Source organism: Terrapene carolina, unplaced genomic scaffold (assembly GCF_002925995.2).
Source record: "Terrapene carolina triunguis isolate 2854851 unplaced genomic scaffold, T_m_triunguis-2.0 Scaffold17, whole genome shotgun sequence".
Classification (NCBI taxonomy): domain Eukaryota; kingdom Metazoa; phylum Chordata; order Testudines; family Emydidae; genus Terrapene; species Terrapene triunguis.
Window position 1 is genome coordinate 5,522,766 of NW_020664368.1, and position 26,843 is coordinate 5,549,608.

Below are 26,843 nucleotides of genomic sequence, written 5' to 3' on the forward strand. Positions count from 1 at the left end.
GTTTTCACCACTTCAGTTAGGTTGCAGTGCTGTAACTGAGAGTAGAACAGTATAGCATACATATTTGGTCTTGTGACAGACACCCTCTATAGGCCCCCATAAGGAGGTGTGTGTAGAGGGGATAAGGGAAGGAACATGCACCATGCATAATATGCCCATGCATGTTGCCTGTGCAGGATAAATGCAATTCATAGAATCATAGACTTTAAGGTCAGAAGGGACCATTATTGATCATCTAGTCTGACCTCCTGCACAACGCAGGCCGCAGAATCTCACCCACCCACTCCTGTATCAAACCTATGTCTGAGCCATTGAAGCCCTCAAATCATGGTTTAAAGACTTCAAGGTGCAGAGAATCTTCCAGCAAGTGACCCGTGTTATAATTATACTTGCTATGCTAATCCCATAAATTCCAGCCCAGGCAGTCCAATTCACTGACGCTGTATACATTTTCCTTGACTTTTCAGGTAAATGTTCCAGTCCCAAATTCTGGAGGCTTAGCCTGTGTTTTGTTCTGTACATCACTGCTACAGGCAGTCAGAATGGGATAGCTCAGCTGTCTTTGCACATACTGCCTTTTAGCAGACTATGGTTCTGTTCTCGAGTTAGTCCTATCAGTTCATTAATGTGATTAATTGAACATGTGTACAGATGCAGTACACATGCTATTGATACTAGGGCACTAGATAATCTCTTCCATTTCTGTGACTAGAGGAAATCCAGTTCAGTAGATCTGCCCCCGTGGGTAGTGCCAGCTCTGCAGCATTGTGCCCTGTTCCTCCACTGGAGCTGCACATGGTCAAGTTTCCCCAGCATAGGTGGGAGGAGTTGGTGGTGGAACCAGCTCTTCTTCATGGCCATTCTCGCTGAGCCTGCAGATTTTCAATCAGAAGTCCAGTTTGGAGTTAATCCTGCTTCAAGCAGCATTACCTCCCACTAGCCCCTCCTTGGCTCCTGTGAGGGACTCAGCAAAAGACATCTCATGGCTCATGAAGAAATTATGGCGCCAGCAAGGAAGGGGAGCCAGAAGAGGGGTGGCTGAGGGTGGTTAGGCAAATCTCTCTGCATCTACCCTGCAGGACTCCTGTTCCCTTCCCTATGGATTCTCAGAGGGTAGAAAAAAATGGTACATATTCTTTCCCATGCCTCAAACTCGCCCACCTGAGTGGAATGATTATTTGGAAATTCTGCAAGATTGGTGTCCTGGAGTTTTCTGATCCCTTTCTTCTCCATAGAGAGGGCTCGACTAGCCACTGACTAGTTTGGTTGGGTTCATATGAGGTCAGATCTAGACTTGTGAAAAATAAAAGGGAAAAAAATATCTGGAGCTATTCACCCTATGAATGTTGTAAGTGATGCCTGCTTTATTGATGGAGTTTTTAAGATCCTTGGTCTGTGGAGTTTACAGCTCTGATGGCTTCATCAGTGAAGCTTTTAAGTTATTTGAACCAATTAGTGTGTAATTTTACATGTACATTGTATTTATCTTCCCTGTGGTTTTAATCTGACCTGTGTCCATGCAGGTAGCAGTGGCTCATTGGAACACGTTTTGCATGTCCATGTGCTGTTCAATGAGCAACACTTACAGGGGGAAGACTGAGACCGGGTATATATAGATATAGGAAAGACAACTAAGGGTAGCGACACAGAAAAGGAGCACACGTTCAGAATGGAGTTGTGAAGAGTCCCTCAGCACAAGCAGCTGGGGCTTAAAGATTCACTGAGTCTGAAACTTTATCAAAGTTAGATATGGGGCAGGCTGGGCTGGATTGTCCTCTCACCTACTCTAGTGTTATACCAGTCTAACTCCATTGACTTCAGTAAAGTAATTCCAGTGCACATGAGAGAAGAAAGGAGCCCAGATTTTTTTTTCTCTGAATCTGGATAGCCACAAACATGTGGAAACTGCCCTTAATGGTACATTTTGATTCTGAGACTGGGTTTGCTGAAATAAGGCATATCGTTTAACTTGCACAATATTTTTCTTGTGTTTTGGTAAGGGTGAGACTACTCCCTTTGACCAGAGCCATCTAGCCACCTTAGAACACCTGGCTTCACTAGAGGAAATGTGCATATTATTTCCCTTCCTTTGTATTATACACCCGGCAATTTGGCACTATCATGCTAGCTTTCGTGGCCCTTGCATCAGTCAGTGTTTGAAACGATGCAAACGATAATAACTGGACTTCTGAAACAAGCTGAAGTTGATTTTTAGCAGATGATACAGAGGCAGCCCAGAGAGTTGAGCACAGCCAGTCCACGTTCAAGGGGCAGATTCATCCCCGCACTGGTACAGAGCAAAGAGGAGGCAACTTGCACCTCCCCTATGCAGGGGCTGCCGAGCCATCTTGACCCCGCCTCCAGTGCAGCCCAAGTTGGACTCCTGCTTCAGTAGCCCATATGGACCATTGCAAGTGCACAGAATCACTGGAGGAAGGTTCATCCTGGTCATGCACTCTCTTGGCCCTAATCCTGTTCCTCTGGCCTGCCCCCAGCTTGCCCCAGAACATCCAACTCTGCACCTTTTGGCTTCTGAAAAGGTGTCCTAGAGCTGGTGGAAGGTAGTCACATGTGCTGTATGTCCTCTTTGTAGCAGCCTCGCTAGCGCAAAGGGACTGTAGGACAATGATGAAGGGGGTCCTTCTGCCTCCCTCCACAAACTTCCACCACAAGTAGAACAAACCTATCTCTTTAGGTCTTTACAATGGCCCCAATTGAAGATGCTAACAGGAACGGAATTTGGGCTCAGTTTAATTCTTTGACAAACCTGGGATTCTCTCTAAATTTTTCAGCTGTAAGAAATCATTTTCTTAAACATCAAAAAGCAACTGTCTAAATCAAAGACTAATTGGCTGCCAAATTGCAGGTTTATACAACTCACTCATTGCTGCTTGTTTTGCTTTTTTACCAGAGCAAAAAAGCATCAGAAAATACTAGAAATTATTCTTGTTTTCTGTTAATAATAAAACATCTGATGTCAATCCATTTATATAAAAAACTCCAATTCCCTGGAGAGAGAACTGTCCACCATGAGGATATTTTTTATATATAGTTAGAGACCAATCATGCCTAGCTCTTATATAGGGCTTTCCATCAGTAGATCTCAAAGCACTTAACAAAGGAGGATGTTATCATTATCCTCATTGTACAGATGGGGAAACTGAGGCACAGAGCAGTGACACAATTTACCCGAGATCATCCAGCAGGGGAGTGGCAAAGCTGGGAATATAACCCAGGTCTCCTGAGTCACGGTTCAGTGCTCTCCCTACTAGGTCACACTCCAATGAGGGGGTTGACAGTGGAAACTCTGACACAGCCTTACCCATATTGCTGTGATCAGGAGGTTGAAAAAATTCCACAATCTTCTGTTACACGGATTGTTTTTTTCTTAACAGCCCGCAAAACTCTTAAAAGGTGTCACTGGGAGCTCCTTAAATCAAAATACTGCAACTTCATAACGGGGATAGGAGCTTTATTGTACATGTCTGCACTGTGGTTCCTGTCCTGCCCCAACTAGCGTTAATGAGAGCTACAAATGACTTCACTGGGGACACTATCTGGCCCCATATAAGCATTCGCACCGTGAATTGACTGATTACTCCAAACTATGAGGAAGCATGCATTGAGTTCATTGCTAACCCGAGATGGATTATTTAGGCCCAATCTCTTCTTGGTTGCTCCAAAGTCTCAGTCTGGAATTTGGAGAGGATATCCCAGGATGTAACAGGGTTCAGATCACATTCTCTTTTCTCTCTCTGTGACCATCACTTGTCCTGCCTCAAGCCCTCTTCTTGTAATCCTCTCAGATGTATCATATACAGAAGACTACCATGATACAGCGATCTTGTTCTCCGTGTGACCCCGCAAAGATGCGACACTTCCCCTCACGCCCTCACAGGAGTTTTATCTTGCTCTTTTGTTGCAATCTCAGTATATGAGTTCACACTTAAAATGAAGAATAAGCATTTCAGGCAAACCACAGTTAAGCAATGGGAGTTTCCAGAAATGTATTCACCTAGACCTGCAGTTCCAATCCTTTTCTTCTTCCCTAATGGTGCCCAGTGACCATTAGAGAGACAAGGTGCCAATATATTTTACTGGACCAACTTCTGAAATATATCATATGGCATGCCGATAACTGATAGGCAGAGGGATGCAAATATAATTCCAAGATTTTTCCTCAGCATATTGCATCTTTGCTGTGTCAAAAATAAATTGCAGAATAAAAAGATGAAGGATGAATCCACCATTTTGTATCCTCACCTCTTAAAATAAAGGAGTAGTTTTAAAAAGCATAAAAATGTTCTGCAATGATAAATTACACATTTATAACCCTATTTAGCCAAGTATTTTACCTTTGTAATTTTAAAACTGTCATTTTGACAAAAAATATAGATGAGCGAGTTGGCCTTTCACATTTAATGTTTTCTTTCCTATTTGCAATTCACCAAGTTCAGCTTTGATTAAAGAAGTGGTATAAATGGAATGCATAATGGTCAGCACTTGAAGAATACATTACTCTGACGCTGGAGGATAAGTTTTTTTGTGTGAATAGATTTGGTTTCTTCACCTTAGAAACTTCTCGAGCATGAGCCCCACTGGTTTCTTCGCATCAAGTATGCAACTTGCCCTCAACGCCTAATGTACAAAGAGAAAGATACTTGATTTAAAGGGGAAGAGACAGAAGTCACAGTCTATTTTTTTTTTCAGAGCTACAGCAGATGAATCAGGGATCGGCAACCTCTGGCATGCGGCTCGCCAGGGTAAGCACCCTGGTGGGCCGGGCCAGTTTGTTTACCTTCCGCATTGGCAGGTTTGGCTGATCGCGGCTCCCACTGGCCGCGGTTCGCCGTCCCAGGCCAACAGGGGCTGCGGGAAGCAGCGCGGGCGAGGGATGTGCTGGCTGCAGCTTCCCGCCGCCCCCATTGGCCTGGGACAGCAAACTGCGGCCAGTGGGAGCTGCGATCAGCCGAACCTGCCGACGCGGCAGGTAAACAAACTGGCCCGGCCCGCCAGGGTGCTTACCCTGGCGAGCCGCGTGCCAGAGGTTCCTGACCCCTGGCCTAGTGCATCACACGTCAAGGTGATGCTAGAATGTTTACAATGCATTTTCTTTTAGTGTTTGAACTCACCTAGGTTTACGTCCTGCTTTGTGACAACGTCAGTCTTCAAAAAGTGCTTTCCAAAAACCTAGAGAAATACATTTAAATACATCAAATAATGTTTTTATACAAATTCAATTTACCATCACAGTGTCTTAGTTGGTAGATGTATTACAACCTCAGACTTGAGACATTAAATTATACAATGGAATGATGGCCCGAACAGATCTGAAAGCAAATAAATCACTTCAGTGATCACTGAAATGCAGCCATCTCTGCAGTGGAATATGACAGCTATTTAAAGCATACAGCAACACTGCACAACTGTTTAAGGACCTGGTTTTGCATTGGATTCCTCTTACCCAGGCCTCTGTGCTTAGGTTTAGTTTTTTGGAATTCAACAGGACCTCACAGGGGTCTGCACTAGTACATCTCAGAGCCTGTGATAGGAAATTAAGAAGACCATGTATAAATGAAACACAAGGGGAACTTAGGGGTGTAGAATTATCCAGATTTAAAATGGGTCCGAACACCAGGCTTTGCACTCCCACACACTTGGAAGACCCAGTTTCAGGAACTGAGATAGTTACACATTCAAACATTTATTCTCTTTAATTTTTTTCTTTGAATTTCAGTTTTGTGGCAGACTTCCCTAAAGTGTTTGCTACAGCCATTAGAAAATTGTACAGACAACTCATTTTAGGGAAGAGATTGGAGATCTCTGTCACTCAGTTTGTCTGCAGAGGTTCTTAAACAGACAATTCAGCTAGGTAAGTGAAATCCTTTACTAATTATCCCTTTTAGAATTAGGGCGGTGAAGATATTTAATCTTAAATATGACTTTTCCAGGCTGAATGTGATGCCATCACTGTATCTTTTCTTCCTTCATTGCCACTTACCCCACTTAATGGTGGTTTGATTAGCTGGCTGGTGGCTCAAATTCTCTCTGTCCCTATCAGCTCTTAAAAGGCCATAATGATAAATGGAATTCAAATCTCAAAGCTTCACTTGCATCACAAAATGTCAAACCTACAGCTTTGTCTGGGTTCAGTGTTTCTCAAAATGCATTCCCTTCCTGGTATATATCTATCTATGTATGTGTGTGAATGTGTTTTTTTTTTAAAAGGTCATCATTTAATGTTGTTTTGTATTGTATGTACAGAAATTGTGGACATTTTTACTGTTATATACAGTGTATATGTATTTATAATACAAATATAATGATCTTCCACTCCTGGATATTGTAGCCATAGAAAATCCAACCCTTTGTCTTCCTTGGTACCCAGAAATTTGCATATCCGAGATTTGAGGTTAAGGAGGGCAAAAGCAATCAAATCTTTTTCACCTCTAGATCCCAATCCTGCAGTTCTCACTAAGGTAAAACTCCCACTGAAATTGGACGGAGTTTTGCCTGACTGGGGAGTGCAGGGTAAGGCTCTAAAGGAAATCTCAGCATTTTTTTTAATATGACTACTTACCTCTTTTAATCATGATGAACTCACTTCATTATCGTTTTCATGCCACTTTGTGGCAAAATTGCATTTTAGGTTGAATGTACACTACATGGACACAGGAGTGCCATCACAGCTCTCACAGTGACATTTTTATTACCTCATGTCTTGTGCACCTGTGGCTTTTTGGTGACACACTTGGCTTCTAATTGTACTAAGCTCATTCTGGTGAAAGGATCATGAGCATTTTCAAGCAGTTCATAATGAGGAAGTCATTGCTTTTCATAGTGTTAACAAGATTACCATCGTGTGTTCATGAATACTTAAGCACATTTAATAAAAAGGATGGGATGTGAAGAGGGTGAGCTATTGCATCTCAGAGATTGTTAATTAAGGTTTTAAATTATCCGTGTCCTTTGAATTCATGGGTGGGGGCAGGGGGACACAACAACAGAACACTGTTTCTCAAACTGGCAACAGTCAGAAAACAAACATTTGTTTTAAAGGATTACTGCCATATTCTGGCAAGCTTTAAAAGGTAGGATATTAATCTAAACCAGGGGTCGGCAACGTTTGGCACACGGCTCACCAGGGTAAGCACCCTAGCGGGCCGGGCCCGTTTTATTTACCTGCTGACGCGGCAGGTTCGGCCGATCGCGGCCCCCACTTGCCGACCCCTTGTCTAAACTCTCATTTGATGGTCAGAAACCTTTTATGTGTTTTCTTGCTTTGTGCAGCTGATTAGCAAGACATCAGAGTTTAAAGGGAACCTCCATTAAGTGTGAATGGGTCTGAGTGGGAAAATCCAGATCCTAATGTCACATTCAGTTAAAGATCCAGGGTTTTGCTTCAGGCCCACCTCCAATTATTTATTTATTTGTATAATCCTCCTTCTATTGCCTAATTCACTATTGTTATTATTTCTATTGAGTCTGATGCTGCACCATTGCAGACAATGGGAATTTTGCTACTACTTCAACGGGCATACAATCATGTCCTCATAGCCATAGATGTGTGTAGCATTGTCCAAAAGGTGTAATGACAAGGGGTTTACAGACTAAGAGTGTGATGAGTGAGATGTTCAGCACCTCACAGGACTAGACCCTAAGGTTTAGGTTACTCTATAGAATTTGACTGTGTTTGTGAACAACTGAGTTAGGTGACATGAAGATGAGCACAACTTAGCAATCAGTATAGATCAGGCCAAAGTATCTGGTCATCTGACTAAACCCTGCTCAGAACAGCTATGATGAGCTCAACAGGAGTAGACAACATGTCAATGAGCAGGGAGGAAGAGGATGAAGATAATAGGGTTGCATGATCAATTGGAAGGTTAATAAGCATGTCTTGAGTGTTATGAGGGTTTTTTGGTTCTATTTTTTACTATGTAGGAGTACAATTCTTAAGTCTCCTGAATAAGTGGGTTTTAAGAAGGGAGTGGAAGGAGGTTAGGTTGGCGGCATGGAGGATGGGTTCAGGGAGGGAGTTCCAAGAATAGGGGAAACAGCAAAAAAGGCACAGAGGCAGGATTGGTAAAAATGACACGAAGAGGCCATCCAGATGAACAACTTGAACTGTGAAGAAAGCATGGTGAAACAGCAGGAGGGAAACGACCAAGAGGTCAGGAGCTAAGTTGTAAGGGACTGGGGGGTAGGCAGTCTTGCCTAGCAGTAACAGTTGGGCTGAGGTCTGCTCACCAGAGACGGGAGTCACTGGGCCAGAGTTAGAGGAATTGCAAGGCCAAGTTCCGTAAACACGGGTCAGAGTCAGGCTGGAGTCAGAGACAAAGTCCAGCATAGTAACAGACCAAGATCTGTATGTGGTCACCCAGACAACTTCCTGGGCAACCTCTGGGTCTCATGGGTGGTACTTCTGTGCTGCTTATTCTCCACAGTGCTTCCTGGCCACACCTCTGTAGGGCCTTCTGGTGGCATGGTGGGAACATCAGCCACCCCAAGCTTTTCAAACCTGGGTTCTAGTCCCCAAGTCCTTATAGAGGACCTCAAAGAGGAGTATGAGGTATCTGACCTTTATGTCAAAGACAATATGGGGTGAGTGAAGGGATTATGAGGTTGCAGGCTTTTGCAACAGAGTTTTCAATGGATTGGCAGAGAGGTGACGTGAGTCAGCATCAGGATTTACCCCAATTTACTCCAGTGAACAGGAGAGGAAAAATCCAGTTTACATTATCTACACATAATCAGATAGGATCTTTGCATCCTGACATACCTCTAAAGCCCTTTCCATTTTCACAGCACATTGCAAACATTATATCTGTCTTGTCAAATCAGAAGTGTAGAGAAAGAAAATGCAAAAAAGTATGTGGTAATTTAATGAGGTTTCAGTACGTTATTACTATGTGTATTTTTCTACAATGTGGTAGAGGCAAAAAACCTTTTTGTTACTGCATCAGTGTTAAGTTTCATTATCTTATAATACATCATGTTTTCAGGGTGTGCTGTTTAGGTGAAAAGGGCCATACTGAACAAAAACTGAGAGCGAAAGAGAGACTTGGCCAAGCTCTGTTCTGTTAAACTTGTGTTACTTCAAGGACCTCAGAGGGAGCTCACTGAGAACAAAGTTTAGTCCCCTATGATAAAAATCAGATGGGTACTTTTGGGAAGCAGATGCAGCATAACAAATGTTTAACATGTGTCTTTACTGTTGGTATTCTAAAAGGATAGGATGGCTTGGACCCTCCTGATTACTCACCAGTATTAACCACTGCAGTTTGGATAAAAAATAATTCTGCAGCATATGTTCAGAAGTGGCTTCCAGGTCTGGGCGTCTATATTTATGCCGCTAACTTTTTGCACATTTACTTTGTAGCATTTAAGTATTTGCATGCATAAATCTTGGAGATGGGTGCACAAACTGTATTGGAATAAGCAAATTTAGGGCATCTCATGTAATTGCTGTGTATCTACAGTCACTGTACTGTCATACAACCAAATCCTTACAATAGATAGATGACAGAGAGGGTAGATAAGTTAGTTTCCATACAGCTAGTTATATGACCATATTAGTGGGGTGCCTCCCTACAAAAAAATAAGAACAAACAGCAAAACAAACTCTCTCTCTCACTCCCTCCTTACTTTTTCCATTGTCCGGCCATACAGTAAGAAAGACAGGTGGCAAGGGATGTGGTTCAATTAGGCTGCAATCTTATTCATGTAAAACATCTGGGAGTACCTGGCAATAAATTGTGCAGTGCAAGTCATGATCATTTCCTTAATCATGCCCCATAATCCCCATTGCTGGGACCTCATCACCCTATGAGGTAAAAGGGGGCTATAAAAGGAGGGGGGCTGGCTCCCCGTTATACGAGATGTAGGAGTCTCAACCCACTCTGCTTCCTCAGCTCTCTTAAGAGATATTTTCCTTCAAATCCATTCCAATCCATTTTATCTGATAACCATATCTGTTCCATACTGAATAGCTGCACTGGATATCTGCCACAAGAAGGTGCCAACAATTATGCTTGGCTGCCTCCCTCCTACCCCCACTGGGTTCCCAGATGTTCACTGATTCCTTCCTTTGTCACTGAGGTGAACAATAATTGCATCTGGTATCTGCTTCCAGGCTGCCAAAGAGCTTACAAGGGGCATCACCTGGTACCATAGCATGCCCCTCCTTCCATGCCAGATTGGGATTGCTTGAACACGTAGACCCAGTTGTGATCCTCCAGACAATCCAGAAGCCTGCTCGTGTGCCCAGTATACAATACCGTGTCTACAGATCTACACTGCTGCTCACTTGGCCCGTCTGCATGATTCTGAAATTGGAAGCACCAGAGAATGAATTCTGATTTTCTTCCTGGAGTTTCATGTATGTCTTATGTGCATTTGAATGCCATCGTCCAATTGCCTGAACTGCTATAACTCGTAGCCTTAGTTGAACCACAGCCATTGTAGCCCCAATCCAGAATGAGTGGGAACAAAATTCTTGCACTGGTAGCCTCATCTCTGTAAGCCCCTTTCTGAAAACTGTAACAAACTGGCATGTTGTGAGGGACTATGGCATGTTCCAACACTATGAGTAAAGAGGGACCCCTCTCCGCTGAGTCTCGCTGAAAATTCTTAATGTCCCTACTGGGCAAGTCCTGGCCTCACCCCCTTCCTGCAGCCATTATGGACTCCCGTGCCCACAATCAGTTTTTGAGATCCACAGAATCAACATAACTGATTGCTCCTCCCATTGTAAATCCCTCCATTCTAACGTCCTTCCCAAAGTTTCCAGATAAGAGCAATCCACAAAACAAAACTCACAGTCACAGGCCAATGGGGGCTGCGGGAAGTGACGCGGGCAAGGGATGTGCTGCCCACGGCTTCCCACCGCCCCCATTGTCTTGGGATGGCGAACCGTGGCCAGTGGGAGCTGCGATCGGCCGAACCTGCCAACGCGGCAGGTAAACAAACTGGCCCGGCCTGCCAGGGTGCTTACCCTGGTGAGCCGTGTGCCAGAGGTTGCCGACCCCTGGTGTAGACACTGACTAAGTCAGTGGCTCTCAACCTTTCCAGACCATTGTACCCCTTTCAGGAGTCTGATTTGTCTTGCAGACCTCCCTGGTTTTCCCTCACTTCAAAACTATTTGCTTACAAAATCAGACATAAAAATACAAAAGTGTCACAGTACACTATTATTGAAAAATTGCTTACTTTCTCATTTTTTACCATATAATTATAAAATAAAGCAATTGGAAAATAAATATTGTACTTACATTTCAATGTATAGTATATACAACAATATAAACCTGTCATTGTCTGTCTGAAATTTTTGTTTGTTCTGACTTCTCTAGTGTTTCTGTAGCCTGTTGTAAAAGTAGGCAAATATCTAGATGAGTTGATGTACCTCCTGGAAGACCTCGGCATATCCCCAGAGGTACATGTACCTCTGGTTGGAAACCACAGGTCTAAGTGATATGTTCTAGATTACACAAGCATTCTGCTGCAGAAGCAGGAACAGAGCCCAGACTTCTCTTAAATTCTTATAACATTCCTTACATTGCTTAACTTCAGAAAGCACTGGCAATTCCCCTTGACCTCCAGTTTTAGGAGCTAGGCCCCAAAGAGCACTTACAATTAAAAGAATAAACACACCTAGTGCCTGTGCATTGTAAATGTATAATTAATAAGATAACAACATGTTTGGAGTGTTAGTACCAACGTAGGATTCAGGCCTTTATTTTCGCTGAGATAGTATTTTGAACTTTGCTTGCCTGTTTGATTTCTTGATACACATACATTCTTACTAATATGTGTGAACAAAAGGATCCTTACTAATACACCTCTACCTTGATATAATGAGACCTGATATAATACGAATTCGGATATAACGCGGTAAAGCAGTGCTCTGGGGGGCAGGGCTGCGCACTCCAGTGGATCAAAGCAAGTTCAATATAACGCGGTTTCACCTATAACGCGGTAAGATTTTTTGGCTCCCGAGGACAGCGTTATATCGAGGTAGAGGTGTATGTGTAAACAAAGGACAAAGTCACTGTGTATGTTGCTTCTGCCTAACAAGATGGATTTGTTAGTATAATGGGAACAGATAAGAGCCGTTAAAATGTTACTAGGCATGGTGGGAGTATAACATATGAGCGCACACTTGAAAACTGCCTCAATTCCTATCTCAAGGCAAGGTCAAGCAACCAGTTGGGAGGGGCAAAGGGGGATTGGAAGGAAAGTAAAACATTAAAAGCCCAGAGAAATGCCTGCTCCTGACCATAGCGCAACCTCACTCCTTACTCCTCCCATGGGGTACAAAAGAGGTGGGACAAAGACCACAGACCCACGACCCCTTGAGAACAGAACATAACCATAAGTTGTAAGGGGTGGGGATATGGGCGTGCATTTCAGGCATAATTATGCCTGCTGAGGAGTGGGGGATGGGACACTGGGAAACAAGGCTCTGCGGCGTCAGAGTTATGGTATACATGCTTACTGGAAACTAACCCCAATAAACATTGCATTGCCTGCACTTCGGACTCCTGGTTTTCTGCTTTCTATCTGCGTGACAAGAACGAGGGGAGAGGGTGAAGGGAAAGCCCTCTAACATAGCACCTTATTGAATGACAGTCATAGGTTTATAAACAATGGGTAACAAAAGATTCTAAGTGATTTAGGTGCCTCAGTCCCATTTTCAAAGTCAATGGAACTTAAGTATCAAACCCCAGGAGAGGGTGCATGGCTAAGAGTCCTGGCCAGAGGGATGCACCTCTCTCCAGCCTGTCAGCCAGGCGCCTAAGGCCCAGATCAAGGGGAGCTGAGCTCCTAATAACTTTGAGAATCTGGGCCCTAAGCCCTACCCCTTTCCTCTGCATTTCTCTCTTGGCTAAATTAGTCGACATCCCATTCAGCTTGCTGAATTCTGAGAATCCCTTTCTCATTGCTGAACTCTGTCCATGCATTGTATGTGGAGCCTAGGCGCCTAACTCTGGGTTAAGAATTCCACTAGGCAGCAGGGCAGCTAGGGGTTAGGCATTGCAATACAAAGTCCCTTTGGGACTTTTGAAAATTTTACCTCATATCAAATATTTCATCCCAAAGGAACTGTAAATAGCAGTTAACTATTAAAGAACGGAGGTGTATTAAAACCTCACAAAATATCATTACACTTCTAAGCAGAACATGGGAAAGACAGAATGTGTGGAGAGTAATGTACTGCTATACTTTCATAGTGTATTTTTTCTGAAAGGGAATTTTTAGTGGTTATGAAGGGTGCTAGAATGTCAGCATTGTATATATCTCTTTTTTTAGAGAGAGTGTGTTTTCACTATAAAAGCACAGTCATTGGCATCAGCACTCTTGGGTTCTGTTCTGCTTTTAGCCACTGACTTTTTGTGTGACCTAGGCAAATTCACTTAACCTCCTGTAAAACAGAGTAGTAATACTTACCTACCTCACTGGGATAGTGGGTAAAATTCAAGAGGGCTTGAAGGTGCACAGGCCTAGTGCTGGCTCTATGTACTGTGGTGAATTTAACCCTTTGTGACACTTAGGCTATGTTTATACTGCAGAGCCTATGTTGGCATAGTCCCCTTGCAGAAGGAGTTTTTAGGTCCGTGTGGGAACACCACTTCCCTGAAGGACATTACCAAGAAACGAACTCATAGACTGGCATAACTGCATCTACAGTGTGTGTTTTGTCAACATAACAGGTTGTTTCACACCCTTGACCAACATAGCTATACTGTATAAGTTTTAAGTGTAGTCAAGGCCTTAAATAATGTAGGCTTATAAAACTCCTGGTGGAGGGGGTTAGCACCTCTACACCACTTGGGGCTGCTGGTCAAGTGGCCATGCATGTGGTCTCCAAGGCCCCAATCCACGAATAAACCTAACTTTAAGCAATGCTTAAGTTTCATTGACTTCAATGAGACTTCAACTGAAGTCAGTGGGACTTAAGCATGTGTTTTAAGATAAATACTTGCTTAAGTGCTGTCCTGAACTGGGGCCCAAGATATTGATATTGGCAATCACAGGAGCAAGAGTCAAAAGATGTCACAGTCTTAGGCCATGACTACACTTACAAGCTTACAGCGGCACAGCTGTACTGATACACCTGTGCCACAGTAAGAGTGCTCATGTAGCTGCGTTATGCCGATCGGAGAGAGCTCTCCTGTTGACATAAAACCAGCTCAAAGAGCAGTGGTAGCTATGTTGGCAGGAGAAGATCTTCCGCCGACATAGCGCTGTACACACCAGCGCTTATGCTGGCAAAACTTTTGTCACTCACGGGGGTATTTTTTCACACCCCTGAGCGACAAAAATTTTGCCGACATAAATGCTAATGTAGACATGGCCTTAGTCACCACAGACTGATGATGGCCAATAGTTAGACTAAAAGAAATGTCTTGTCACATTTTGAGATGCTAGAATGGTTTGATTCTCCCTGTTTATCTTTCAGGAGTACTATGAAACATCATAGTAGAAATCTTTGCAATTAATGTGACTGAGTTTTACAACATAAGACTTTGACAAATTAATACAGACTCTATTATAAAAAAGCTTTGTACATAATGTGTCCTAAAGTTGACATGAAAATACACTTTTAATCAGTAACTCTGTGAACAAAATTCTTTCATGTTGTTATTACATTATGTTTATTTTATCTTTGTGCTTTTGCTTTTTTTTCCAATTGCATCCACCTTTTTTACATTGCAGTGAACCGTTAGTATCGCAATCAAAACGAACACATATTTTTCATTAAACACAGTCTAGACCTTCTATGTCCTATCCAAATCCCTTTGAAATCCCCAGAAGTAGCAATCTGATTTGCCTCATATTCAAAGCTTCCTTCCTGAGAGAATAGTCAAAATATGTATGATTGCTTTAAACTTTAGATGAGGTAAATGCAATGTTCAATAACTTCATCAAATAAAGTCTGAATTTTATGGTGCAAATGCCAGTCTTCACAGTTCAGTGAGCTTTTTAAAATGGTACACAGCCTGCCTATATCAAATTTGTACACAAGAATTGATTTTTTTTTATGTTGGAATAAGGCCATTTCGGTCTTGTTGCATGCTTTCCGGAAATAATAATGCTATATTAAAAGATAAATGATAAACAGATTACAGTTTTTAAGTATTATTCAGAATACTAGCAACTAACATAACTGACTTTCTGCTGTAAACCTAAATAGCAAGTGTCAACCTGATTATTAAAGTTCTTCTTCCTAGCAGTCATGTGAATTGTAGGGCAAGCATTTTTGTCTGGCTGACAGAAGCATTATGTTTTAGACTCTAACCTTCTATAGCTCTGTTTTTGTTTTGTTTTTTGTTTTTGTCTGCTTCCTTGAGTTTCTGGTCTTATTGGTAGGACAGCTGTGAGAGCCAGACAGTGCTTTTTGTGCATAGTAAGTATTAGCAATTGTGATAGCAGAAGAATATACCACAAAAGCAGATACATTTAGATCATTATCCATTTCCAGTGAGAGATTCATTGACAGCACAAGTGGTGGTTGTTTAATGAATTATTTGGAGACCTGACTAGTACAATTAATTCCCTTCAGATTTTTCTCTCCATGTTTTCTGTGGCCATTTATATTCAGGTTTTTTCCATTTCTTATTTGTTTGCCTTTATCTGTAGTAAGAAGATGAAAGGGCTGCCTTTAACTCATGCAGGCAGCATTGCTTTTAAAACCATCTAAAACTGAAAATGTGCCCGATGTGTGGGTTAAGAAAAATGCGGTGCCAGATTCTCAGCTGGTGTAAAGGAATATAACTCCATAGAAGTTAATGGCTCTATGTTGATTTACATGAGCTGAGGTTCTGGCCAATAAGATCCATATCAAAGTATTGAATGATCAAAGAGCTCTTTTACTCCTTCCTACAAATGGTTTACATTTCATTCTAATTGGTGTATTCCTTCATGCCAGTGGCTTTTTGTGGTGTTAACACTTTTAAACAACATGTACCACTGGATCTCACAGGCAAAACTCTTATTGACAACAATGGAAATGAATCTTACTTATGTGAGGCCTGTAGCAGCTAGAATACAGAGAAGGATGGGCTTGCCTAGCAGAAGGAAAATAATCAGCAGTAATAAATCTGTGTCTGAGCACTAATATAATATGGCATAATATTAGACCTGTCAGCATTCTGGTGAGGTCAAGCCAAGAAGGGGTACAGTTCTCCATGACAACACAGTGCAAGAAGAAGCTTAGCGGCAGTGAAACAAGGAAAGGCCACATAATAAGCAGGGAAAGTCTAGCTCCAGGAAGCAGTAGGCAGCACCATTTAGGAGGTAAGAAACTGTACAGAGGCTTGGAAATTGAGCATGGTGATTTAATATTGATTAGTGTGATGAGAAATGCTACTGGGGACAGAGAGGAAAAAGGCCTGTGGCATAGAAAAGCCTATAAATAGAGGGTTCACCTCCCATTTACTTTGCTGGAAATGAAATGTTAATCCATTGATTTAAATGGACTAAACCTGGTGTGAGTGAGTGGAGAATCAGCATATTATATAGAGAGGTGTGAAGTGAATGAGATCAGACAAGTAAGAACAACTGAACAAGGATGACTGAGGAATCCAGCCTAGTGATCTCCCTGCTAAATGATTTTGGTTGGGGTTTTCAAAGGAGTCAGGCTTCTCAATACCACTGAAAGGCTAACTGCTTCAGGCTGCTCTGAAAAGCCCAGTCTTGGTGTGTGGACAGTACGGTAGAAATGTAATCTGTCTATTTTAGATATTACTTCAGTTTCTGTAACCTTGATATCTAAGGGCCATCTGCCAAGTAATTGGTGATAACCTGCTCAGAGAGGTAACCCAAATGTGAATTCATGCCACTAGTAGATGCCAGATGTCAGAAAAGAGGTAGATAAATATAGGGAAGTTAGAGCAATGGCTTCATTAAAAAGGTAGTATTCAGAGAGGGTTAGAAATAAATTGTAGATTCAACCTGCTGCCAGCTTTTTTGGGAGCAAGGGCCTAAATATTGAAACCTTCTGCATACAACTGACATTTTATAAAATAAAATACGTGACAGAGAATTATGTGAATGGTTGTTCTTGGCTGAACACAGCAAGAAAATAATACTAATTAGGAAAAGATAAGAAAGATAAAAAGGGGAAAAGACTAGAGCAAGGAAAAACTAACTAATATTGTGAAACCAGTAGGAAATTGGATTTTGGCCTATTGCAGAATATTGAAGAGGTGAAGATGGCACATCATATTGTAGTGTTTAACATATTCTGTGTATCAACATTTTAATTTCATATTCATTTGATAACTAATGCAGTGAGAGGCACATATGAACCCTCTCTGACATTGGTTGTAACGGTGGAATAGACTAGAATAGAATAACAGTGCCTGGAATGTCAGTTGCCACACATACTAACAATTATACAATTAAAAAAAAACAGCCTGAAAAATGTACAAATGAATCTGAAACCCTACTGACCTATGGGCTAGACTTAAAAAAAAAGTTAAATGCCATTTGCATACATTGTAAAATGAGAATTGTACATGCAAATTCACATGCCGCCTACTGTGTACGGAGTAGAAGTAAGACATTTTCAAAGCATGTGCAAAAGGGATGGATGAACCTCAACTGAGTCAGAGTTTGGGTTCCATACTGATATGAATGTGCAAGCTCAGATGATTATCTGAAGTCCATCCAAGCCACTGGTGAGAATCACCCCACCAGAAACATGCAATCTGTTCTTTGCTGTGCACACACAATGCTCCCACACCAAACGCCATACAACCCCAGTAAGCTCTTCAGTAAGGCCTACCTCTGCCTCTCCTGGGAGGCCTTGCAGCTTGGTTTAGAAACAGCAGCAAGTTATTTTATAACAGACAAGGTAATTCTTTTCAAAATAGATTTAATTGTCAAACTATCTTTGTAAAATATGGCAGTGTTTCCCAAACTTGGGATACCGCTTGTGTAGGGAAAGCCCCATGGCGGGCCAGTTTGTTTACCTGCCACGTCCGCAGGTCCGGCCAATCGCGGCTCCCACTGGCCACGGTTCGCTGCTCCAGGCCAATGGGGGCTGCAGGAAGCGGCGGCGACTACGTCCCTGGGCCCGCACCGCTTCCTGCAGCCGCCATTGGCCTGGAGCAGCGAACCGTGGCCAGTGGGCGCCACGATCAGCCGGACCTGCGGACGCGGCAGGTAAACAAACTGGCCCGCCAGGGGCTTTCCTTGCACAAGTGGCATCCCAAGTTTGGGAAACACTGAAATATGGGAATAAAAATCTTTAGGTGTGATTAGGGGTAGACTGAAATTTTGGTACTCGTGTTTAATCCAAAGCAGATCTTCAGTGTTAATTTCATAATGTGTGTTGGTAATGGGAATAGAAATATCTAAATAATGTGTTCTCTTTTGCGAGGTAATGAGATTCATTAATTGTTGCTCTTGGTTTTTATTATGACTAACAATCTGATTAAATGAGCAATCAAATATAGTATATATGACTATTATTTATTGCTGTCTACTCTTTTGGCTTTAGCCAGATATCATTAGAAGGTATTTTTCTGAATACCATCAAATGATATTTGGTACACCCCTAATTAATAAACTCCTCTAGTATATTGTGAGGCCTGAGAAATGACCCCTCACATCCCTTGAGAGATAAGGTCATCTCTTCCTCAAAACACAATTGTGTATCTAGTTTTCTCTGAATCCAGATCTGCTACTTGTGTTCCTTCAGCTCCTGCACTTATTTAATTTCTGCTGCCTATTTGCCTGCAATGGAACTGTTAGAACCAAGAAGGCTCCAAGAGCTGCTCTGATTAACAGGTTCAAAGCCTTCTGTGGTGCATCGCTGCTATGGCAAAAAAGTGTTTGGAAATAAACAAGCTGAGTAGCTTTATTCGTTTGAGTTTGAATGGGACCTACACAGGCAAGTGGCATTTGTTCTTCACATTCCTTGCAAATGATAGCCCTGCTTTGGGATAGACAAGATAACATGTCAGTTAACTAAAGATTCAGGATGGTTAAAGGCTTCCAAAGAAGACAAAAGATTAAAAAGCAAAAACAATAATCAGCCTATGTTGTCACAAGTATAAAAAAATGTTATGTCAGATTCTGTTTCTGTTACAATTCCACCCCCCCCAATGAAATATCAACATTTTCATGCTTTATACACTACATGAAATATAGTATTTTGCTGGAATCCTTTGACCTTTTCAAAAACCTGTATTTTGATTGTCTGGCCAGTCTGCTGTTTCCCTGTAGGTTAGACAGGAAAGCTGCAGTTTGTGGAGAAGCTGAATGCACAATGGCACTTCATTAAGTTATATGACAGATATTTGGAAACATATTAGATAAGGTATAGGATGTAGGAATGATGTAGTGATTAGCCCTGCAAAATATACCGGATTAGACTGATTGACCCAAGTGATCATTTCTAACTATCATGTGGTATGATATGCTTTATTAAAAATGCCTCCAAGTCCTCAGAAAGTTCCTTTTTAACCAAAAGCAAACTCCACTAAGGCCCCCAGAAATGAGAACCAAATCTGCCTTGTGTCCCAAGCCCTCTTGCCTTTCTCCCCACATCACTGCCATGGATAACAACACAATTCTCTCCAATATCTAGGCGCACAACTAAGGCCGGCTGAAAAACAGGGATTCCAATTCACAACAAATGTAGAGGTCATGAAAATCATTTTAGTTCTGCATCAGAATAAAACAAGACCCTTTGATAGTTTTTGCACAAAAATAGCCAATAGCCTAATAGTTAGGGCACTCAGCTGGGATGGGGAGTTCCCGTTTCAAGTCCTTGCTTTGAATCACTGGGCAATCTTTCTCTCAATCTTCCCAGCTGGACTGTTCCATTTTGTATATATAATTAAATACTCCTTTGACCAGAGAGAGAGAGAGACAGACTCTCTAACTTGCCTGGTTCCGCGCAGACATGTGAACTGGGGTCTTTCACATCCCAACCTAGTGCCCTAACGAACAGGCTATTTGCTATTCTGGATCACCTTTTCTCTCAGAAATTCCATCCTGGATCTGAAATAGTTTTGGTTAACTGGAATTTTCCAACAAAAATATTTTTTATGGGTTGAAAAACTCCTGAATGGTTCTACTCACAGCTTGTGTGTCATTTTTGAGTTTCTTTGCCAGTCATCCCCATGTTAAGGCCTTTGCCAATTCCTGTCACTTCTATGGCTCTAAAATTTGACCCTTCCCCTCAAGCACAATTGTTAAACCCTGGTACATCCCTGAGTTAGCTCTCACCTTCAATAGTGCAAAATTTTAACCAGTGTCTTCCCAGCCTTTCACCTACATTTATTTCAATCTATCCCAAATGCCACAATTAAATAATTTTCCTATCTCACCACTACAACCGTATTGCTCCCCTTAATCTTTCCACAGACTGCCTTTCTTTTTCGGTATCAGATTCAAGCTTCTCCTCATCTTCTTTCTTGACTCCATGCTTTTTCTCCTACAATTCTCTAGACTAAAGTGATCTCTCTTTTCCCATGTGGTCAGACTCCTCCTACAAATCTCTCCTTGAAACTAGTCTCCTTTGCCTTGCCCTCTGAGGGCTCTGTATGTTTCATATTTCATGCACCATTTGGATCGGATCCAAAGCCTCTTAGAGTAAATGGAAAAACTCTCTTTGACCATCGCGTTTAGACCATGAGCTTATGGCGCACCTGTCAGTAGGATAGTGCATAGAGAACAACAGCAATGCTATAATTGAGCTTGTTAGAAATGCAAATAATAGGATTATTTTTCAAGTGCCCGCAAGTTATTGAAGATAACAAAATACTTGTGACAGCTCTGGATTGCTCACCTCCGGATATAATGTAGCTTCAAGATCTCTCATTTTAATGGCAGCACCCTAGACACAGCCTATTATGGATGACTTAGCTATAGTGTGTGGTTTAATTCACCATCACACAATTTTTGAATAATAATTTCCTGCCTAGTAATTATCACATCTGCCATTCACTTAAACCTTTCTTGTATTGTAAAGAAAATAACTTTGATTTAGATAGTTATACTGTAATTTAACATTTGGTTCTTCATTACTTAGGGACTTTCAGCTGTATTATGTACCTTGTCACTTTATTCACTTCCCCACCTCCACCCCAAATCACAGGAAAGCTATCAATACAAATGACAGTCTCTCTTAGTATTTCAGTTAGAGAAAGATACAAGATTTTCCAAGATAACATGCTGTCTCCTACAGAAAATCTATTTTTATGATAGTAATGGATTTGCACAAAAAAGATGCCTGACCTTAGAGACTCGATAACAAAAAGTTCTACAATGATATCAGATCTTTTTGTAGCTTTGATTACATCAAATATCCACAGTGGAAAAAATTAACCTTCTCCTCATATTTTTTGCCCTAGAGATGGGTCTGCAGACAGAAAATTCAATTCTGGATGGACTGGAGCTTCTCCAAAGTTCAATGTCATGTTCCAGTTCAGGCCCATCAAAGTCATCTTTTTCTAATTTATATATTTTTAAACAAATTATTTTAAGAATTGAGACCTGATCCTGCAACTAGAACACTATGGATAGACCTTTGCACCCAGGCACAGCCCCTATGCACAAAGCAGCTGATGTAAAGTAAGGAGGCAAGTCACAGTAGATATCATCTTCTGCCATACACCTGTTTGGAAAGTTAGCTTCATGAACAGGGAAAGGTTAGGTGTAGAACTCCTTTCATGTCCTCCTACTCCTGGCATCAAGAAATGGAGATAAAGTCCTACTACTGAAATTTCTCCAAGATTTTCTCTTATTTGGGCTCCTTGGTGACTCTCTCTCTGTCTCTTTCCCTCTCTTTCTCTCTTTGTAGATTAAACTGGCACAATATCTGCCACAGATGTTGGTAACAAATAGTTTGTATTCTGTTTTGAATTAAATGAATTTCAAGGTATAGATTTTTAATCTGTTCACCAGATCTGTATGCAAACTTGAACCCTGATCTTGGAATCAACCCTTCGTGGGCACAGGGGCTTGGTTACATGGAGCTGATTCCAGGAACAAATTACTTGAAGCTGTGACTTAATGGCAGAACTAAGTCCTAAAACTCTTTGGTTTACTTAATATTTTGAATATCTTCTTTGATTCCCGCCCATCATCTCAACAGCAACAGTGGGGTTGAGTGAAGTCTGTCCACCACTATTGATCATGTATAAGCGTCACGGCTTCATTCATCTTTATATCTTTTTGTTCTATGTATTCTTCACTCTTTCTTTCCAATTCTTCATCCAGTTTTTGTCTTCCTCTTTTTCTAGTTCCTTTCAGTCTGGTATATCTTGCCTTGTATGGTACCCTTTTGGGCCACTCTTCACAGAGTGTCCAAACCATCGCTGTCATTTTTCTTGAATCTTCTGAAACAGGATTGTTTCTTGCCCTAACCATTTTCTTATCTCTTCCTTTTTATTGTATGCATTCTTGAAACTCTCAGTATTCCCTTCATTTCTTCAGCACTTTGGAATATATTTTCCCATTATTTTCCAGGGGCTTAATTTTCAAGTCCTTACTCTTTCAAAACTCCCAATGACTTCCATGAGAATTTCTCCCGAGTAACAACTGAACAAAGGACTTTGGAAGTTGATCCACAGTTGTTGTTTAAAGATTGGATTAAAATTACTTTAAGGTTTAATTTTGACTTAATGCAATATCACTTTGGTTTTTTTTAATTTAAACTTCCCTTTCTGAGAAACACTTTGGCAGCAAAGGTCTGATTACAGGTAAGGTCCAGCTCAGTCTGGAAGGATGAGATAATAGAGAAAAAAATCCCCTCCAGAAGCTACTCTGGCTGTTCAATTTCCATTCTGTCCAGAGGAGCTATAAAACTAGAGAAAGGTGAGTAATAGATTTGAGAGCCATCAGAAATATAAATTATAGCCAGACATTTCCTATCAACATCCCATGCAGTTAATGATAAACAGTCAATGAGATGTATGCACTTCTAGCATTTTTATAATGAATCTATTGCTTCCATGACTGTTTACTGTCAAACATTATGCTTAGGAATTTATAACTTTTGATACCATTTTAACAGATGGTCTAGATATGTTACAATCTTTTTTTCTGCTTTTCATGAGCATCTTTTCACTTTCACCTCTGGCTACCAAATGAAACTTAAATGTCCACACACACACACACACACACACCCCACCCCCACCCCCACCCCCACTTTGCAAATGAATCATTTAAAGGGCTACATATCAATCATTTGAAACCATATGATATCCCAAAAGAACAATGGCTGTCAGGAAGAACAAGAGGAACTGAAAGAAGAATTGATACAAATGTGATTGTTTTAGTTGTGTAACTGCTTAAAAACTGATGGCTACTGTGCTTTCTGCTTCACATTATTATTGATCTTTGTACTAGTATTTTGTAATGTTTGGTTCCCTACTACTTATATCCTAGCAATCTTCGGGAGTGGCAGACTGCCAGTCCAGGGGCCTGATTCTTCACTGCCTTGCACTATTTTCATTTGGTAGTATTTTACATTCACATTGTACGGATGTAAATGACCACACGGGGTGCAAGGGACTCAGTCTCCATTACCAGAAAGGCAGGTTATACCTTTACCCTTTGGGGATATACCTGGATATCAGCCTTTTCACCTACAGAATTGGACTCTGATAGTTTATATAGAAAACATTTAAGTTAAATTTTCACTGCTCTTTGCACCAGGTTTAAGATCGGGGAGGCCATAAATATATCTCGAACACAGGAAATGTATAAGCTTCAGTCAAATAAGCAGTGTTATTTCTAATACAAAGAGTCTGATTCTCTCTTCTTTTATACCAGCTTATTGTTGATTTAACGCTACTGATTTCCGTTGATTTTATTGGCTGCCAGGGTCGGCAGGGCGATTAATGGGACACTCGCCTCTTCTTACACTGCCTGACAGCCAATCAACATTCTTTTGGCCTCAGACCCTCCTTTAGTGAGAGACTTAGACTACGTCTCGACCACAGTCACAGGGTGTGATTGCAGCTCAAGCCAGCATACCTGATCTAGTTTTAATTTAGCAAGCTCAGGTACGGGAACAGTGAAGTTGTGGCATCGTGAGCTTCAGTATTGGCCAGCCCCACAAGCAGTTCCAGGTGGGTTTGTACAACCCATGCTGAAGCATGCGCTGCTTCAGCTGCACTGCTCCGGGATCTAAGCTAGCTAGATTCAAGATGGCTTGGGTATGTTGGCTTGAGCTGCAATCATATCCTTCGATTGCAGTATAGATGTACTCTTAGAAGGAGCTGCGCTTTGCATCAGGCCCTTGGACCTGACTTTTCTCCCATCCTGCCTCCTCCTCTGGCGTCTTCTCCTTTTCGTTCCCTTTGGCACAGCAGATGAGACTCCCCCGGTAGCAAAGCAGTGCAGAAAAGAATAGACGGCATATTCAAGTCATGTCCATAGATGAATTGCTTATTGTAAGATAAATAGCACTGAACATCAAAATGTACCAAGAAGATGGCAGGCTGGGCCTTTTGTTTATTTTAGTACCTTATAATTTGAATATTATTGGAACAGTATCACATGCTTTGCTCAAATGTCTAATCAAGGTATTTTTACCTACCGTCTCACTTCTGTCAGACATCTGAGCAGCTGATAATAAGCTTGGTGCTATTTCCTTAAATCCATTCTCATATTAAATAAAAAGTTCTCTCTTCTTTATAATAAAATAGTGGGCAATCTGGTAACATCTCCATTAATTGATTCAGAGTGCAAATAAATTCATTAGATAGACAATACAGGAATTGACATTTAACTTCTTAATAAATCCAGGAGCTATAAAGGAGTTGATAGTTGATATCGAACCTCCTTAACTACCTATTCAAGTTGTAAGTAAATGTCATAGATAGATATAGATATTGACATGTAACTTGATGAAACTAAGATGGAATGAGATGGGAATGTGAAAGGAGTTTTCAGCCGAGATGGAGACAAAGCAGAAGAATAGATAAGCAATGTTGCACAGGTGGGAATGAGTAGATTTACAGGCATAAGAGACGTAGGAGGAGAAACAACAAACAGGGTTGGCAATATAGGCATCCCTGTTTAATATCTGATCAGATTTTCAAGCGTTATAATGTATTGTAGATAGGACATGAGGGAGCTTAGAGGAATGATCAACTAATAAGGAATTGAGAGCAAATTAGGGTAGATAAAGCTGCTTGAAAGAGCTATGAGATAGACTAATTTCCTAAGCAGTGAGGCAGTTTAATTTGTGTGTAAGACAACAAAAGGTGGGTGTAGGTAAGATCAGGAATAAAATACTGGAAGGGGGAGCTTCCAGTGATGAAGCCACAGGTCTGGCCAATAGAGAGGCTAGACTGGCTAAAGCTATGGGACACATGCTGAAGAGGAAAAAGAGTCACGTGGGATTACACACGTAATTCCCCACAAATTATGAAAAGAACTGACCCCACTACAGGACTATCTATAGGGATTTTTTCCTAATTCACACATAGGGGTAACTACAGCTGATTTCTGTAATTTCTCCTTTCACTATTCTCTTGAAGCAAATTATTTTAAGTCATCCTTCTGCTAAGACTCTGAACAGTTCATAACAAATTGACAATTCCAGGAGACAATTCATTGTTAGACATAGTGATGGCATGTTGGAATTTCTAAAAACGGTAATTTATGCTATTAGCTGAGTTGTCTTGATGACCTTCACTATACCAGTATTTTACTCATTCTTTCGTATTCTTGTACTTCATACATACGAGAGAATAATTCATATCCTTGGTAACCTTTGCAAATGATTTCCCTAGAGGTTTTCTTCATCAATACCAGAGAAAACTAAACCGTTGTCATCATCCTCTAAAAAGTAATTAGCCATGAATAATTGCTCCTTTCTGACATCTTTCTAACTTTGAATGGAATTGATTTTTTTAAAGTAGATCTATTAATTGTGGAAGCATTTGACTGCTCTCCCACTTTTATTCTTCCATTCCTTATTCTCTGTTTTGGTTATAAGTGCTCTGGATTACATTTTGCTTGTCTTGTTTAATGTTGCTTGCACATTTCCCCAGTTTATGATACTTTGAATTCCAGACTGGTATAATAGATTTTTCTATCCAACTTTATTAGATTCGATTTTGGAATACTCTTGCGTAGTGAATGATTTTCATAGAAACCTTATGCCACATTTACAGGAGGCTTTTTATGTAATTGGCCTAGTAGGGCTCCCTAATGTGCATCTTCCAAGCAAGTTCCATCAAATGACTATTCAATAGACTATACCAGTTCTTTCCAGGTGCAATTGACCATGAGCTCTGGATATGGTATGCACCCAAAAAGGTATAAAAAAGAGGAAAAGGCAAATGAATCTATACATACTACCAAGTTATGCCCATTCATAAGCAATAAATAGAATATATTTTCTTCAATTTTGACTAATCTCCCTTATCCAGGAATCACTATTTAGAAGGATGAAATATTGTGGAAATATTTCTTCGATGTAATATTAAGAACAGACATGCTTTTCTTTAACAGAAGAGGACCTTTTGAGCATACAAGTATATAGACACAGATCCTCAGCTCCACTGACTTCAATGGAGCTATGCTGATCTATAAGAACGGAGCAGGCAGCCAGTATAGAGTTTTGTATTCCACGTGTTCATCATGACGTTGTGTTCCTGACAAGAAAAATCCCACCCTCTTCCCATACTGGCCTGTTTGGAACCAGCATAGATCCTTCTTTGTGACATTCTTGTACAGCTTTTGCACTCATGGCCTCCTCGAACAGTCTGCAGCGTTGCCTGAGTTTTGGTGCAGAGAGCTTTGCCCCAGCTCTAATTGTTCTTTCTTTCTTTCTTTCTTTCTTTCTTTCTTTCTTTCTTTCTTTC